Source organism: Mustela putorius, unplaced genomic scaffold, assembly GCF_011764305.1.
Source record: "Mustela putorius furo isolate JIRA1106 unplaced genomic scaffold, ASM1176430v1.1 tig00000682_pilon_pilon_pilon, whole genome shotgun sequence".
Taxonomy (NCBI): domain Eukaryota; kingdom Metazoa; phylum Chordata; class Mammalia; order Carnivora; family Mustelidae; genus Mustela; species Mustela putorius.
This window is the reverse complement of record NW_025421443.1, coordinates 3,025,427-3,044,586: the sequence shown is the minus strand read 5'-3', so window position 1 is coordinate 3,044,586 and position 19,160 is coordinate 3,025,427. Positions and strand designations below refer to the sequence as shown.

The following is a 19,160-nucleotide window of genomic DNA, read 5'->3' as shown; positions in this document are numbered from 1 at the left end:
ACTGTGAGGCAAATATTATAATTCTAGTTTTACAGAGAAGGAAACAAAGACTTTTAGAAAAGTAAAATGCCTAAGATAACATAGCAAGGACATATATGAAAATATATTAATAACCGTACATGTAGAAAACAAATTCATTATGAAAAGGAGATAATTTTAAAATTATGCATACATATCAGCCTAAATATTTCATTCATTCAAATTCATGGTGAGATTACTAGATCTGCTACGAGTAGGAATCTCACAACAGACTTTCTTAAAAAAAAGAGAAGCAAAAAGCCAATGTTCAGCTTCCTCTTGCCAACTTTTCTCAAAGAAGTTAAGAGGACAACAGTATTGAATATCATCTCTTCGTAAATATTAGAATGTTAACTTTTATAGTTATGGATTTCTGATATTTACAGTTAAGGTTATTTATTCTTTTTAACAAAATATTGAATTCCTTTCACGTGATACACATCTTCCTATATCCTGGAGGTGGAACAGTAAACAAGGAAGCCCGAGTTCCTTCTGTCATAGAGCTGACATTCTAGTTCAGGAAATACATATAAACGAAATAATTCCCAATCTGGATCAGTGATATAAAAGTTACAGAGGGCTAACTTAGACAATAAAAGGATGAGTAGGGGAATGTCAAAAAAGATTATCTCAGACAATCTTTTATCTGGACTTCAGATGTTTTGGTCAGTGAACTGTTTGTTCTCAGCACTGAGAAATTGCAAACAGACTGTTGGCCAAGGCGCCCACTGCATCTGCCATAGAGGTAGGCTCGGGGTTCCTTTCCCTCATAACAGTGATTTGTTTGGGGATGAGTGCATAACGCAAGTGAGGACAATCAGAATCTGCTACTTTTTTTTTTTTTTTTAAGATTTTATTTATTTATTTGACAGACAGAGATCACAAGTAGGCAGAGAGCCAGGCAGAGAGAGAGAGGAGGAAGCAGGCTCCCCGTGGAGAAGAAAGCCCGATGTGGGGCTCGATCCCAGGACCCCGAGATCATGACCTGAGCCAAAGGCAGAGGCTTTAACCCACTGAGCCATCCAGGTGCCCCCCAAATCTGCTACTTTAACAAGGAAGAAGTTTCCATTCCAGTATAGCCGCTAAGCTTATAAGAAGTGGGCTGTGTCATATCGACAACTTAGGTGTTTTCTAGGAAACAAAAGAGAAAAAGAGAGGGAGAGCTTAACAAAGGCAGCTATGACCAAAGCCACAACCTGCCTCTGCACATTTCAGTCAGGGGCCAAAAAGCTACCCCTAAGTTGCTTCCTTTAGTTTGTTATTGGTTCCTGTACTATTTTGTTCATGAAAGTCATGATTATTCACAGGTGAGATTTAAGCATTAGCATAAATTATATAAATGAAGCAGTTGTGAAGAATATGGAGAAAACAGCATCACAGGCAGGGAACATGGTACATGAAAATTTCCCAAGATAAGAAATAATTCTGTAGCATGTTCTAGAAACTAATAGTTTTATCACCTCGTAAGAGAAGATAACACGACAATGCCGACCAACTGTCATTGATAAAAGCCAACATTTTACTGAAGTGCCTTGCCAATAGAAGGAAGTAATAGAAATAAGGCATTGAAGGGTAGGAAGGGAGGAGATGTTTGTAAATATATGTCTTTATTGAAAATATAAAAATATACACACACGTATACACCCACACACACTCTGTTAGAACAAATAAGAGAGTTCTGCAGGAATTGCAGGGAGAGGATCAATATGAAGAAGTGAGTGGTGTTCTATACACCAGCAATAACCTATCAGAAACTGTAATAATATAAAAATATTCTATTTGTGATAACAACATAAACATTGTGTTTCTATGAACAAAATTAATAAAAGATCAGCGAAACTGCTCTAAAGAAAAAATGCAAAATATTATAGATGGACATAAAATAAAATTCAAATAATTGTAAGTTCAGCATTAAAATATTTAAATCTCTCCTCAAATTTAGCTATAAGTCTAATACAATTGCAATCAAAATATCCAGTGGATTTTGTGAATTCCTATTTTTAAAGCAAGCTACTCTAAGGAAAACAAAACTTTACCTCTATCTACTCAGGTTCTATGACTAGGCCTGAGAATTAATGATATGAAGCGGATTAACAGAAGAAAGGCATACAGATATTTACTCATACATGGGAGCTTATGTAGGAAAATGAAGACCCAAAGAATTAGCAAGACCCACATGCTAGATTGAACCAAGTGGCAATTGTAAAAAAGTAACTAAAGTGTATAGGGAGGTTAAAGGAAGATCAGATTTATTTTAACAAAATCTATTTGTATACATTTTTCTGGCCTCAATTCAATGTCTCTGGTGATAAAATGTTTTGTTTTTTTTTTGTTGGTTTTTTTTTTTCCTGAACATAGAGAGACATCTTTCATATGGAAGTTTTATTTCCTGCTCTTAGGAAGAAAAGAGGAGATCACAATATTTCTTTTGTGTCTGCTGTTTGTCAAGTGACTTTGGATAAAAATAGTGTTTATGCTAAATGTATGTTTGGGGATGGCATATTCTCCCATCTTTTGTGACATAAATTAATTATAAAATTCATTTGGAAAAATACAAACCAAAAAACACCCATGATAATTATGGAACCTAGGCAAGCCAGTCAAGTCAAGAGAGTTCTTTTCTAGTGTCTTGTTCAAAGAGGGATTTATGATTAGGGGCATTGGGGTCTCAGAGGGACTTTGTTTTTTTTTTTTTGGGGGGGGGGGGACTTTGGATAATGCAGAATCTCATTCCCTCTCTCAGACCTACCAAACCAGAATCTACATTTTAACAAAATCCTCAGGTGATTTGTATTCAATTAACGTTTTCAAAGCAATCATCACTGAACCTTCTCCCCATAGGTCTAAACTTTTGGATTATACACTGAGATTTATATTTATATAAATTTATAACCCCCAATTCTGGGTTATAAATTGATGCGTGAGTTATATAACTTGTTTTGCTTTCATTCTATATCATTTGTTTAATATAGAAAAGATCTAATTTAAATCTTCTAGATATGCCTTCTTTATAAAAAGCGCACGCACACACACATACACACACACATGAAATATCATCCAAATTAGCAATGTATGCCTTGCATTCTATCATACTGGAGGAATACCATATTTTCTAATTAATCTTTCCCATAAGTCACTTCTCAGATGAAATCAAGAGAAACAAATGAATAATGTCAGTTTCAAATGGAAGCGATAATATTCTGGGAAGTTGTGGATGCCCGCCAATACTTCCGTTATAACATCATTCCTTTCCTTCTTTGCTCTATTTAGTGTTTCCATTTCTGTGGTTGGTTTTCTTATTCCAATTAATGGTAGTTGCACCAAACACTCAACTGGTTTTGAAGTTTTCCCCGCTCAGATTCCACCTTGCTGTTCCCTGTGGACACCAGTCTCCATTACCAAAAGGTCAAGATCCCGAGATACTACCTTGCTCCTTCCAGCATCTGAGTATCAACAACACAGCATGGCATTACTTGTAGAATGGTATAAATGTACTTCTTCTCCTTTGCATTTCCTTTTAACTACCTCATCTCTATTCTACCAAAGCCATGCTTTGCCTCAAGATGTTCTAGAACTGCTAATAAAGAATGTAAATGTAAAAAGTCGATATTCAGAGTTTGAGATATAAAATAAGGTTCTTGAGACTATAATAACCTTATAAACTTAAATAAAAAGCTTTACCAGAATGATTTTCTAAACAATACAACAAGGCCCAGTATCTGGTCAAACTGAGTGTTGAGATTCCAATAAGCCAGGGATCTATGAAAGCCAAGATATGACAGAAGAGAAATCTTTGCTGAAAGGGAAAAGGGAAAAACTTCCTCTCTCTGGGAAGCATGGAAGTTTTCAGGAGGCAGAGAGATATGGAAAGGCACAGGGTGAAAAATTCATGTTCCCTCTGGAATGAACTCTCAGAGAGCATTTACAGGTTGGAGAGAGACCTGTAATTAGAAGGGTTTGGATCCTATTCTCCGTGTAAAACTCTGAGTGGGGTACAGTCCTCTGTTGTGTGAAGTGACCCAGCACTTGCCTAGGGCTTCTGCGAAGGAGTAAATCTGAAGTCATGGCATGGAAAAACCAAGGAGAAAAAAAGGTCAGCATCTATGTGGCCCTGATTTCTATGTTGTATAAAAGTAATCCACAGGGCACCTGGGTGGCTTAGTTGGTTAAGCATTTGCCTTCTGCACAGGTCATGATCTCAGGTCCTGGGATAGAGTCCTGCCTCCGGCTTCCTGCTCCACAGGGAACCTGCTTATCCCTTTCCATCTGTCCTTCTCCCTGCGTACTTTTTCTCTCAAATAAATAAAATCTCTCTCTTTTTTTTCTTTTTTCTTTTTTTAAAAAGAGATCCAGGTCCTCTATAGGAGGAAGAAGACCGTTTGAGAGCCAAGAGGCACCACCGGGGGATGAGAAGACTCAGAGGGGTGAACGGTGAAGTGATCCTGCAAGACAGTCTGTGAGGTCTAGCTGCCACACAAAGGAATGTGGGTAATATTGTGAGCACATGGGAAGCCACTAAATAATTTTTCAGCATAACATAGCTATATTTGATCTGGTTTTCCAACTCCATTTTGACACTGGGCCATCCACATCTTGTGCTCTTGTCATTTTTTTTTTTAAGGTTTATTTATTTGAGAGAGAAAGAGTGAGCAAGAGAGAGAGAGAGAAAGAGAATGTGCAGGGTGAGGAGCAGAGGGAGAAGCAGACTCTCTGCTCCACAGGGAGCTCCAGGCAGAGCTTGATCCCAGGACTTGGGGATCATGACTGAACCAAAACCAGATGCATACCCTACCGAGCAACCCAGGTGTCCCTGCTCTAGTCATTCTTAACAATTTTTGAATTTGTCATATTCTTCACACCACCTTATATTTGTATGTCTCCCCATTTCCTAGAAATTCATACTCTTTCTCATCCAGCCAGGTATTCCAAATTCTTCAAACTCTGCTCTTGCGCCACCTCCTACGGATGTCTGCCATGACATGCCCACACCCAGTCTGCATTCTCAACCAGAGGACTACATATCTCTCATCCGGCTTTCCCAAATCCTTGCACATATCCTCAGTATTCTCTTCTACAGTTTACATGGGTGTGCTTTAATTGCATGTTTTCTTGTCTGTCTGCCCTGGACTGATTTCCCTGAAAGGCAGAAGCTCTCTTTTATCGCTAAGCATTAGCATCTAACATCCTGCCTGGCACTCAGTTAACACTCAATAATGACTTCTTCAAGGAAGAATAAAAGAAGACGCATAAGGCAGTAAGCAGGCCCACTTAAATGTTACTGTCTGGAAAATCAGAGTTTCTTGGGAGGCGGAGGTGGAAGATAAGTCTTAAAGTTCTTAATTTTTGACTTTTAATACTTTTTAGTAGCATCAAATTAAAAGTTCCTAAATATCCATTTTTGTTTGAAACTATGTTATATAACTTATGGTTCAGTTGATAGCTACATAAACGTCCAAGAATAAGTGAGTTTCTTCTCAGAAATGGCTACAGATATGTTTAGTGTAATTCAGGTATCTGCCTTACTCGCTGGGGAAAAAAGGAGGGGGGCTTCAATTTCTTTTCTTCTCTCTTTTTTTAAGATTTTATTTATTTATTTGACAGGCAGAAATCACAAGTAGGCAGAGAGAGGGGTGGGAAGCAGGGTCCCCACTGAGCAGAGAGCCTAACTCAGGGCTTGATCCCTGGGATCACGACTTGTACTGAAGACAGAGGCTTTAACCCACTGAGCCACCCAGGTGCCCTTCAGTTTCTTTTCATTACAAAAAAAGTTTGATAAATTTTATTCATTTCCACTGTTGAAAATACATTTTGCCACCTTAAGCCTCTCAACTGCAGCTGTATTTACAGAAATCCATTTGGTAAGAAGGGCTTTTTCATGTAAGTTTAGAGATTTTTGTTTCACCTTGCTTTTCTTTCCTATAATTTTGTGCTTCTTTTCTTTCCTTTCCAAGCAAAATAGAAAAATGTTCAAAATATTTGTCTATTTTGCTTAAAGATTTATTTGTTTTAGAGAGAGAGAGAAAGACAGAGAGTGAGCACCAGCATGGAAGTTGGGGAGGGGAGAGGAAGAGGGAGAGAGAGTATCTCAAGCAGACTTCCCACGGAGTGTGGAGCCCAGCACAGGGCTTGATTTCACAATCTTGAGACCATGACCTGAGCTGAAACCAAGAGTTGGAGCTTAACCAGCTGAGCCACCCAGGTGCCCCTGATCTACTTTCATCTTCCTTGCTGGTCAGTTAATTTTTTTTTCAATTAACCATTTCAATCTCCTTATCACAAATATTAAATACTAGTTTTGAAAATTTCTTAATCTTTTGCAAATTCTCTTAAAGCAAAGGTTCTAGAATTTATTTCAGGATCTAGTGAAAATCATAGACCAGATCACAAAAGAAATATATATATATATATATATATATATATATATATATATATGACATTTATATATAATTTTGAGAAATCAATTAAAAAGATTCCTTTTTAAAGACACTATGCCCTTTTTTCCTAAGTATTTAAACAGGTATTTTAAAAGTTTTCAAATATAGTGGTAGGTTAACTTCCTTACAGAATAATTGACCAAGTGTCAGAAGATGTACATACACTGTTGTCATTAAAAACAACTAAAGTTTATTGGAGATTTTTATTGTACTTGTATTAAAAATACAATTTAAGTGTCCAAATATTGCTCTGATTTGGATTTACATAGAGGTAACTGGGGAAACCTGAGACATTAGTAGAAATATATATTGATTTTTTTTCAAAGCACAGTTCTGTATGTATTATAACCTGTTAAAATACTTGCCCTTGTATAGGACCCCAAAAGTTCTGAAATCTATAAAATGAAGGCAGCAAATACATGTTTAAAAAAATGATAATAGCACAATACAACTCTCTTATATTGTTCTTCAGATAAAAACCCAGCAAGTTTTTTGGAATTTCATGGCATGCAGACCAGATTTTTTAATTTAATTTAATTTATTTATTTGAGATAGAGAGAGCATGAGATGGGGGAGGGTCAGAGAGAGAAGCAGGCTTTCTGTTGAACAGAGAGCCCAATGTGGGACTTAATCCTGGGACTCCAGGATCATGACCTGAGCTGAAGGCAGTCCCTTAACCAACTGAGCTACCCAGGCACCCATTTTTTCTTCTTTTAATATAGTACAAAGTGATTACATTAGTGGTAGGAGTAAATTGTTACACAAAGAAACCTTATTCTATAATTTTGGAAATTTCATGAGGGAAAGAAAATATGTTCTCTCTACTTAGCTTGATCCCCAGTGCCTGGACATACTAGATTCTCAGTAAATAATATTGAAAGAATAAAATGTGGGGAAGATTAAAAACAAAGTAGTGCAACGCAGGCAAACTCACAACAAATATGAACATCTATTGTACATGAGGTAGTGTGTTATTAGCTCTCGTAAAAACAAAAACAAAAACAAAACTGATAGGATAGTTCCTGGGATATTATTTACCTACCAAGATTTATTGAAATTTTAGCCATCCTTTAAAGCTCAATTCAAATATCACTTCTTTCTTGTAGTCAGTCTGAGTAAAATTAATTTATACCTTCTGCTTGTTTTTGTATCTATCTCTTTAAACAGACAGTAACTTTCTTTGTAAGTACATTGGTAAAAAGATGACCAAGTTAGTATTGAATAGATTTTAAGTCCTCAGTTAGGTGTCTAGGAATTTGCCTCCTGCATAGTAACTTGATTTGATGAAATTTTTTTCCCTTATGGATTATAAAACCATACTTCTATGAAAGATAAAAATGTACAAATCCAAATATGGCCCACTGAATGAAATCCAAGCCTAAATAATGGAAAATTAAATAAAATATATATCTGAAGAAGCCTCATATGACATAATAGAAACAAATTACATCACTCATTACAGTCTGAGAAAGAATAAATAAGTAAGCTAGAAAATGCCAAAATGACTGGAATTTAGGTAAACGGTATTCAATCTATTGAGCTTCACATGTCTTCCCCTCAATAGTTAATTGAACCCTAATAACTCTTACTGATGCTCTCCTTTCCCTCTCCCTCTCAGCTCTAATTAGTTTTTGCTGTTCTATTAGGTGTAAACATCACAATCTGAAATGGACAGAGTAGAAGTTAATTAGGACACATTCTACAGAAATTTTTAAAAAAACAAAAGAAATATGATTCTTCAGACTCCGTCAAATTTTCCACCTCCATGTATCCCCAGAGCTCCAGGTATCTGCTGCGTGCATACTGTTGAACTTGGGCATTTGGACCAGGACTTGTGTTCATGCTTGAAAATCCACACTAATGAGGAAGGTCATTAAAATAATTGTGTTTCATAATTTGGATTTCAGTAACACCTAGTTGTATTATTTAAATATGTTTATATCCAACATCATAGGGCAAGAAACGTAGAATATGGTAAAAGTCAGGAGAAAACATTTTTCAAGGCAGAAATAAATGAGAATATTTATGAGTAGTCAAATTAGAGGGCCAAACATTTCTTATCATATTAATGTTAATCAGTTGGGCTTTTTACATATATCAAAGTAGCTAAGAGCCAGTTTCCATTGTCTTCCTATTCCAATTCTTATTTCTTTTAGTTATAATGTGTGCTTAATAAAAAAAAGAGCTATAAGAAATAGAATTAATGGGAGAAGTCTTCAGGAGGACACTAGATTCCTTAGGGGACATCAAAAGCCCAGAAATGTTAGTAGTCAATGTATCTGGAATTTATTCAAAAAAGTGTAGAAAAGAATGCAGCACAGAAGGAAGGAAAGAAGAAAAAGTGGGATAGAGAGAGAGAGTGAAAGAAGGAAGGAGGGCAGAAACAACACTAGGAAAATTAATTTTCTTGTCAATGAAAATTATTTAGACTTTTTAGGGTTTTCAAACATTAACCATTTTATTTCACTTAAGACATTAATAAGAAAATATAATCCATACTATCCAAATATCCAAAGCAATTGACAGATTTAATGTAATCCTTATCAAAACACCAGTAGTGATTTTCATAGTACTAGAACAAATTATCTTAAAATTTGTATGGACCCACAGACGACCCTCAAAAACAAAAGGAATCTTGGGAAAGAACAAAACTGAAGGCACTACAATCCCATATTTTAAACCATACTAAAAACTAGTATTCAAAACAATATTTCTAGAGAAAAATAAAAGACACATAGATCAATGGAACAGAATAGATACCCCAGAAATGAACTTATATTTATATGACCTATTAATCTACAACAAAGAAAGCAAGACTATACAATGAGGAAAAGATAGGTTTTTTCCAACAAGTGGGGTTGGGAAAACGGTCAGCTACATGCAAAAGAATGAAACTGGACTACTTTCTTGCACCACACACAAAATCAAAAAGGATTAAAGTCCTAAATATAAGACCTGAAATCATAAAATTTCTAAAAGAAAACATAGGCAGTAATCTCTCAGACTTTGGCTTTTAGCAATAGTTTTCTGGATCTGTCTCCCCAGCAAAGGAAACAAAAACAAAAATAAGCAATTGGGAGTACATCAAACTAAAAAGCTTTTGTACGGGCTAGGAAACCATCAACAAAATACAAAGATAATCTAATAAATGGGACAAGATATTTGCAAAAGACGTACCTGATAATGTTGAATTTTGAGTTTATATATTTTAAATATTAACCAGAAGGTTAAAAACACCCAAAATGATTAATATCCAAAATATATAAAGAAATCATACAACTCAACACCAAAAATAAACAAATAAAAACAACCACACACACAACATGTAATTTGATTAAAAAATAGGCATAAGGACTGGAATAGACATTTTTCCAAAGAAGACTTACAGATAGCCAACACACACATGAAAAGATGTTCAATATTATCAGTCAGGAAAATGCAAATCAAAACCACAATGAAATATCATCTCGCATCAGTAAGAGTGACTACCATTAAAAAAAAAAAAAGAAGTAGCAAGTGTTGGCGAAGATGTGGAGAAAAGGGAATCCTCATGCACTGTTGATTAGAATGCAAACTGGCGCAGCATCTATGGGAAACGATATAGAGTTTCCTCAGAAAATTAAGAACAGAAATATCAGATGATCCAATAATTCCACTGCTGTGTATTTACCCGCCAAAAACAAAAACACTAATTCAAAAAGATATATGCAACCTTATGTTTAGCGCAGCACTATTCACAAGAGCCAAGATATGGAAGCAACCCAAGTGTCCATTGATAGATGAATGAATAAAGAAGCTGTACCACGCACACATGTGAGCATGCATGTGTGTGTATGTGTGTGTGTACACACACAATAGGATATCACTCAGCTATGAAAAATTATAAAATCTTGCCACTCACAACCATGGTTGGACCTGGAGGGTATTATATTAAGTGGCATACATCAGATATGTGGAATCAAAAAACAAACGAACAAAAGAATTAAAAAAACAGACTCATTAATAAAGAACAAACTGCATGCATAAAATAGATGCATAAAATAGATGAAGGGGATTAAGATATATAAACTTCCAGTTATAAAATCAATAAATCATGGAGATGAAAAGTACAGCATAAAGAATATAGTCAAAAATATTATAGTAACTTTGCATGATGACTGACCATAAATTCACTTACTGTGGTGAGCATTGTATAATGTATAGAACTGTTGAATCACTGTGCTATACACCTGAAACAAATATAATATTCTATGTCAACTAAGCTTCAATTAAAAATAAAAAAGATTTAAAATTTTAAAAATTAAAAGCATAAGAAGCATTGAAAAGCATTAGATGGAGAACTCTGAAACCAAACAGAAGCTCTTTTTAACAAGATTTTAAAACTATCATTTAAATAAAAAAAAAAAAAGAATGGAGTTGTATTTTTGTCTGAAATCAAAGCTACCTGTCCAAGTCTGAGCTGCAAAAAGTCCCATGAGTACTGTAATAAAAAGCACTGACACAAAAGCCCATCATTAGGACCTATACACATAAAGACAATACAACAATTGATTCGTATTTTCTGAATTATTTAAAAAGATTATTGCTAACAATTTTTTGTTTGTTTTTGAGGGTATAAAATTCTACTGTGTGTGAAAATGAAAAAAAAAAAACAGTAATTAACTATTTAGGGTTTTATTCTTAAATAGTTGAAGATACTAAAACCATTCTGTGGACCAAATGTTGGAAGACAAAAGGTATAAATTTTTTAAATTATCCTGAAGAATAGACACTGAAATTTACCAGAGTATGCTACTTCAAAATATACCTCTTTGCTATATAGGTTATTTTGAGCTAAAAGCCAGTGAGACCAACAAACCTGGGATAAACTCTAAAAATGGGGCCCAGATTTTCCTTTAGTAAAAGAAATTTATATTTATGAAGGCAATTTCTATTTGTAAAAATGTCTCCCTCTCCAGTACCCCGTAGAGGACTCTTGATGTCACAACACTCCAGCTGGTCTTAAGGGTTAACTTCCTTCAACACACTCCTTCCTTGCTGACCTAAGTCCCTTGATCTGTAACGGAACTAATTTACTTTCTTTGAGATTTGCAGACAGAGGGCCTTGAGGAGTGAAGGACCAGAACTTTTCCAGACCACTGAAGCCAGCAAGTCTGAAGCGGCCTCTGCTTTCTGATTAGTCTAACAATTTTTTAGCAAAATGTTTTTCCTTTCTTAGGTTTACACGGTGGTGATTTTACTGACCTTTCTTTGTGCATCTGTAGACCTTGCCCTCCTTTGCAGAAGGAACAGAGTACTCCTGCACATCAGGAGACAAGAACCTGACCTCCTTGTGAGGAGGTGGAGAGGGGCGGGGGAGGGTGTCATCCATCCCCATAGGTCCCTGTCTCCCCTCCCCTGCCCCCATCCTGAGATAGCTTCTATAGCTGGCATCTGGAAGTCTGCCTGTAATCAAGAAATGTTGCTGCCCACTGCACTCCCTTTGCAGATTAACTACCCTAAACCCTTTAAAAAAAAATCCAGAGCCAGGCAGAAACCTCAGAGTTGGCTTTTAGACAAGAGTCTGCCTTCTTCCCAGGTTGTTGGCCCCCTGAATTAAGCTCAAATTCCTTTCCAATCAAAAACTCCTCTCTGCAGCATCACGCAGACTAACTTGGGTTCAGTAACTCTTATCCCTGAAGTAGGCACTGACTGAAATTTGCATAATAAACATTACTAAACTACCCTTGTTTACCACAAATATCCTAGATCACCTTCCCATAACTTGTATCCTCTACCTGGAACCCCCACCCACACTTCCCTTTGTTTGGCTGAAAATGGTAGAAAAACCTAAGTTCTCACCACACTCATCACTGAGTGTTCCCATGTGTACATGTGTGGTGCACATGTTAATAAAATTCTGTTTGTTTTTCTCTTGGTAATCTGTCCTTTGCCAGTCTAATTTATAGGGCCCCAGCCAACGATCCTAAGATGGGTAGTGGGAAAAAAAAATTTTTTCCTCCCCTCCCCTACAAGACCAAAATGAAGGTTTCAGAATTGTACAGAAAATTAGCCTTAATTCCTAAGTTGAAAAGAGTTCTTACAAAGGATTCTGAATGTAATCTGATCCACAAAATTAAACACTTCTGAAGCCTTCAAAAATATAAAATCCTGTTTCTGATTTGAAAAAATGCTTACGTCACAGTCTTTAGACTACATAGTAAACCCTGATGCAATACTTCTTTGATTTGTAAGACTAGAAATTCTCTGGATGGAGATAAATTACTTTATCAAATAGGCAAAATAGTTTCATTAAGTGTGGAACATTCATGATTTCCCCCAATAGAGTAGTGCAGTTTAACTACAGATAGCTGGAAGCCATAGCAGAGGCCAAAATGAGTAATAACACAGAGAAGGGCAAAAAAAAAAAAAAAGGAAAGGCAATTATTTCTACCCCAGCAGTAAATCTGAAAAGAAGATAAATAAAAACAAATTACAAACCATAAAAAAGGTACAAGTTAACAAGCCGAATAGTTAACTTCTTTCTATGGCGTCTATGGGGGGTATTTTTGGCTTTTGTTATATTTTCTTGACAATTTCCTGTCTTTTCCTTTGTTTATATCATGTTAAGGTACCTCCTAGGAAAGTTCTTTGCAACATTAAAAAATAGTAGACAATGAAAAAAATAAATAAACAATGTATTCATTCTATATGCAAAACATCCAAGTTTCCATGTTTCTCTACAGTCCCAAAAACTCTGTTTTGAGTAAACAAAGTCATCACAGTATTTAGTTGTTTCCGAAATTATTTTGGCTGTATTTGTTAAGGAACAAACTTAAATCAATCAATCACTCTCTCTCTTTCTCATCTCTAAGTTTGAACCAGAGATTTTCCTTTACATTGTTTCCTTTATATTTGTTGATTCTGTTCACAGATTTGTGAGAATAGTTTAGCGAAAACATTTTTTCTTTTCCAAATGATGCATGTAGCTGGCGTCTGGGAAGATTGACAGATTTAGGAATGACAGACGAGTTGAAATTCCATATTACAAAGTCTTTCTGAGTCTCATTTCCTTGCTTTTGAAATTGGAAAATTATTGTCGACCTTGCAGTTTTGTTGGAAGGATTAAATAAAATGTACATAAAGTTCCCTGACACACAATAGGTAAATAATAAATAGTATTTGTTGTCATTCTTACACTTGTGTTCTATTCTGTTTCCTCCTTGCCAAGACAAAAGTGATTCAAATATATTGTTGCAAATGAGGGATACCTGGGTGTCTTAGTCAGTTAAGGGTCTGCTTTCTTCACGAGTCACGATCCTACAGTTCCAGGATATAGCCCTGAGTTGAATTGGGCTCCCTGCTTAGCAGGGAGTCTGCTTCTCCCTCTCCCTCTGCCCTTCCCCCAACTTATGGGCACACACACTCTCTCTCTCAAATAAATGAATAAAATCTTAAAAAAAAAAAAGAGGAAGATGAATAAAGGAAAACCTTATTAAAGTTGAATCAGTAGTGTGTGTAGGTTAGAAAGGGCTTACCATTCAATGTCAGTTACAGACTCCAACAGAAGAGGCTAGCACAGACCCCGGCAGAAGAATCTTCAACAGGAAGGAATCATCCATCAATCACGAGTTCTAAGAGGAAAATGTATATTGGATCTCATGTAAAAAATCAGGACCGTCTGCAACTCAGTCAATGAGAAACCAGTATCACCTGAAAGTTTGTTTTTCTCTAATGGACTTTTGTTAAAACAAACCCTCCCAACTTCCTCCTTCTTCTCCATAAAATAACATTCCTCTCCTTTGTTGGACTTGCTTATGGTTTTGCTGAAACTTGCTTGTCCTGAACTATAATTCTCTGCTATTCCCGAATAAACTAATTTTTGCTGGTAAAGTAACTGACAGTTTTACTTTTAAGGTGAACAGTGTGCATCTACATGCATACTACACACACACACACGCACACACACACACACATAATTTACATGTTTTTTCTGCTTGAATCATACTGCTAAAAATTGCAAGTGCACGTATTTATGTTGACAAAACAAGTCTAAGTTTATTAGATTTAGAAATATCTTTTTTAGGAGTTTACAAATGTAATAGTTATCCTACATACCCTATCTATAACTGTAACAAATGATCTGCATTTGTGAACACTAAAGCAAATAGCTTCAAAGGTAGGAAAAATTTACTGACTCTAAAACCAAGTACAGAACAACTTGCTAAATAATGTCAGATGGAGATCCTGATTATCTCTAACCCCCTAATTGGGAGATAAAATATTTTTTACTTCCAATATTTCAAAGTTCTGCAAATCCATTTAGCTAACAATGTCTAGACCACAGAATAGAAAATAATCTCTCAATAAATCTTGTAGTTTATCTTAAATAACAATAGAGCAAGTTGCCTTCCACGAGGTACATAACAACTGCCAAAGATAAAGGTGGATAGTGTTGAAAGGCTGTACAGATCAATTTTATTTAGTGATAAACACTGCAGTAGAGAAGAGTCCAGCATGAACTGAGCTCTCCTTGGATTTGTGTAGAGGTGAATGGGTATTTTAAAGGGAGAATGAGAGAGTAGAGAGGGGCAGTAAGCAGAGCCCTGCAGAGTCAGGAAAGTGAAGAGTTATAAATAGCGGGATAAGAGGTCAATGTCAATGCTGTTAGACCATCTGTGCCTGCTAACTAGCACTTACTGAAGTTAAGCTCTATCCTCCCACAGAGACTTGGAGACAGGGCCCCATCCTTCCTGATGATTACATTTCCAAAGAATGGCTTTCAAGTCCTTGAAAGCGAGACCACTTGGTTGTAGGAGATACACACACATCTCAAAGGGACAGAGGAAGAATTTATAATAATAAACTTGTTTGTTTTTATTAATAAGTGCACTAAGACAGGGAGGTCGGGGGGCCTATCTTCAGGTGTTAGCTGGAACAAATGGTAAGTTCTTTGGACAGCTTTGAACTTTTCCGGACAGGAACTCAAGGGGGGCTGGGTCATCACAGAGACAGAGGCTAAGACTTCTAGGAGCCATGTTAGAGTTTGGTCAAGGAGAGAGTCTTTGTCACAGTTCTCTTACCTATGACATGGTAGTCCGTCTCTTTGGAGACAGACCAATTAGTTGAGGTCCAGTTTTAGGTCATACGTTCATCAGCTGGCTTCGCTGCATTCAGTGTCAAAGTGACAGACCAGTCAGCTTAGCAAGTTCCCCAACAAGCCCAGCCATAATTTACAGAAAGGAATAAGCAAGGACAAAGGGCTATAACCACAACAAAACAACACCATCCAGCCATGCCTGGAAAAAAAAAACAAACAAACAAAAAAAGAAAAAACAAAAAAACAAAACAACCCAAGAACCACTGAATCAGTCATGTTTTTATTGAACACATTCTCATTTCGTGTAAGTTATTCTTCTGCTACTGTGGAACATCTAGAGACCCATAGTTCATAACCCCTGCACTCAAAAGCCCAACTTCCAAGAATGTTTACAAGTAACTTTACTATAAAGTGGTTTACGATAAATGCCTTTAAAATGAGAGAGATGCCTTGTGGCATAGAAGTCCCAGGGAAGAATGGAATAATCCAGTAAGGCTTTGTGACAGAGGCTGAGTAAGCTTTGAAGAAATGGTCAGATTTCAACCCTTAGAGAAAAGAAGCTGTGCTCATCAAAAATGATAGCACCTTTCATCAAATCAGAGGAAATTGCAAAAAGGCCCACCAGGCACAGATCAGAAGAGAATTCTGAGACTGTCCTCTTCATTAAAAAGTTAACTATCTCAAAATTTACTGTTAAACATGGGCCTTCACAGTCAACTACATTTGGCAAAAACATGAAGTCAGATATTGATTCTTTCCCAGAGAGATGTTAAGTAGTCAATGTTAAATGGGAACAAGTCCTAGCAATAATTCATTCTAACACCTGACGTTTTCAGATAAATAAATTGAGGAGCATCTGACGGGTACATGTGCTAGGCTATGCAGACGGTGACTGATGGAGTGGGGTCTCCTTGCTTTCTTCATACCATGTTACTCTTTGTTAGTATATTTTATTCTAGGCTCAGTGAAGGGGAATCCAGAGGAAAACATTGAGAAAACACTGAATATTGCTGGCTTGCGGAGACTTTTGAAACCATGAATTAGCACGGAAACACTAGACGCTGGAGAGCAGATTTCAGGAAGGTAGCTAATTCCATATTGGGCATATCTGGTATGTTTCCCAAAGATGGAACTGAATGTATCTATTTTTTTCTGTAGGATTTACCAGTCTAGAGCTTGAGAGAAATGGAAATGGGAGATACAGCTTGAAGAACAATCAGCTCATAGATGGTCTGTGAAGCCACAAGAGAGAAACAGATCCCTCTAAATCCACATCTCTTTTCTCATTATAATAATCTTACAAATCAAGTATATACATATTGTTTTTTTAGCAGTGTACAATTATGTGTGGGAAATCATCTCTAAAATAATTCTGGAATACTGATAAGTATGCTTTTACAAACAAAGATTAAATTCAATAATTATCAAAGCACATACCCTCCCCAATGGGGATAAAAATACATGTTTATAAAAAAAATTTTAAAAAAATTCAATAATTATTTTTAAAAGTCAACAGGATGTGTTTAGAGTAATATTTAAAATAAAGTCAGATTCCAGGGCTTCCATAAAAACATGACTTCCTTGACCAGCAACCCCTGACATTTGATAGTACCGTTCTATTTTTAATTTTATAGTCTCTGGTTCACCATCTCAAGGAAAGCAGGTCAGAAGCTTAATTCAATAAGCTTTCATTAACTTCCTAGTATGTGCTAGATAATGGAGCTACAAAGATGTAAACTATAGCTCTTAAATGTAAGTCTTCTTTGTTTTTTGGGTTTTTTTCCCAACTAATTTTATTGTGTGCCTCCTAGTTCCCTAGATATTGTTCTGGCACTGATGTTACAGTGTAAATAAGAGAAACCCAGCTCTCAAGTGTTTGCATTCTAGTAGTTCCCAGTCTTGTTTTCTTAATGTGTGTTCAATCAGCACAGAAAGATGAGTGTTCTTATGCAGTATGTAATTTTTAGGCAAGAGTAACAATTAGGTAATATGACAGTTTTGACTTAAATAGCCCTTATTCCTTAAAGAGTACATTGTTTAGTGATTTGAGAATTTCTGTCCTCCAAATATAGGAAGATTGTTGTTGAGTCAGTATTACATAATGCTGAAAATTTTTTGGTAAACATTTATGTATTCACAGACCATATGAAAATGACTCTTTGACTGCCTTCGGAAATATCATGTTCAAATTTCCAATATTACATCCACCGTCACTTATTTTTTTCAACTTAGATTTTTATTTTCCTCCTGATACACGATTATCTTTCAGACCTGTAACCCTGAAACAAATAATACATCATATGTTAATAATAAGAAAGAAAAAGTATTAAAAAACAAAAAAATAAATAAATATGAGTATCTTTCAAATTTTAGTAGTAGCACAATTTTTTAGATTCTCTTAGAAATACTCCTATTTTATATAAAACCCTATGTTCAGTTGTGTCATATTTCCCTATAGTTCCTGACTTTGGTCCAGTATCAAAATCTTTTCCAGCCATTTATTTAATCTTTTGACCAGATTTTCAGTGGAGAAAAATGACATGACTGTTAGAGAATATTTACTGTTTAGTGCTTAGTTGTAATGACATATGTTCTTCCCACCTGGTTCTAAAGCCCAACATAGTCAAACACAATTATTTCCCCAGAAAATAGAACATAACAAATATTATATTAGCTTGACATAATAGCCAATGGAAAATTAGGAAATAAGTTGTGTAAAAAGTACTTAAAAGAATAAGTACTACGGGCAGTATTAAAACAAACAAACAACAACAAACAAAACCTTTCTAGTATGGGCAAACTTTATGAGGAGTTGTTAAAAATACAAAATAGTTACAAACCCAAAAGGATGAAAAAGAAGGTGGAGTATGGATCCCCTCCCCGCAATTAAGTCCATATAACCAGGCCAGTGGAGTAGGAGCCCTTGACTCGACTGTGGCTGCTTTGGGCCCAGCACTCTCTAAAGAACCTGGACAGCTCCTCACAGCATGCGAGGAAGGAAAAACACCTGGAAGAAGGCATGGGCTATGTCCCATTCCAAGCCATTTGGCTTCCATCTAAAACATACCTCCGTCCTTCAAGAGGAAGGCTTCCCCGTTTGGGGTGCGGTAATAGTGGACTGGGCCAAATCTATCCCTCTCCAAACCCAGGTATTTGCCTCATGCCTCAACTTATCCCCACCCAGGGACTAGTTAGCTTGGATCACCAGTGTTTGTTAGTGGTCCAGTCTGACCCAGTGTTAGTTACCAGAATATACCACAGTTTAGCCATCATGTGGGATTGTAGGTCCTCAGAGGCTGCTGGCATCACTGTAGGCTGGTCCTAGCCGAAAAGACCTTTTCTAGTCTATCCAGGCTGCTATAATAAAACACCACAGTCTGGGCAGCTTATAAACAACAGAAATTTGTTTCGCATAGTTCTGGAGGATAGAAGTCCAAGATCAGCACCGTTGCAATGAGGACACTCTGCCGATTCACAGACATCTTGTAGCCTCTCATAGTGGGAAGGGTTTCTCCCAAAGTCCTCGTCTACTGATACCATTACCTTTGTGAGTTAGGATTTCAACATACAATGTTGGGAGAGAGAGACACAAACATTCAGATCATAGTAGAACTAAATAGCAAACCCTT

The 19,160-nt window shown here is 36.2% G+C and overlaps 1 long non-coding RNA gene across 5 annotated transcripts in view; it reads right to left on the bottom strand.

The window, feature by feature from the left end:
- LOC106007199 overlaps positions 1-14,248 on the bottom strand; it is a 121,860-nt gene extending 107,612 nt beyond the window's left edge. Inside the window, exon 1 of one of the 5 annotated variants that reach the window (XR_001181783.2) lies at positions 13,970-14,248. This is a non-coding gene — a long non-coding RNA (uncharacterized LOC106007199). The remainder of the gene's footprint in view (positions 1-13,969) is intronic. The other 4 variants (XR_006607592.1, XR_001181777.2, XR_001181781.2 and 1 more) reach the window with 4 other exon arrangements.
- Between the last annotated feature and the right edge of the window lie 4,912 nt (positions 14,249-19,160).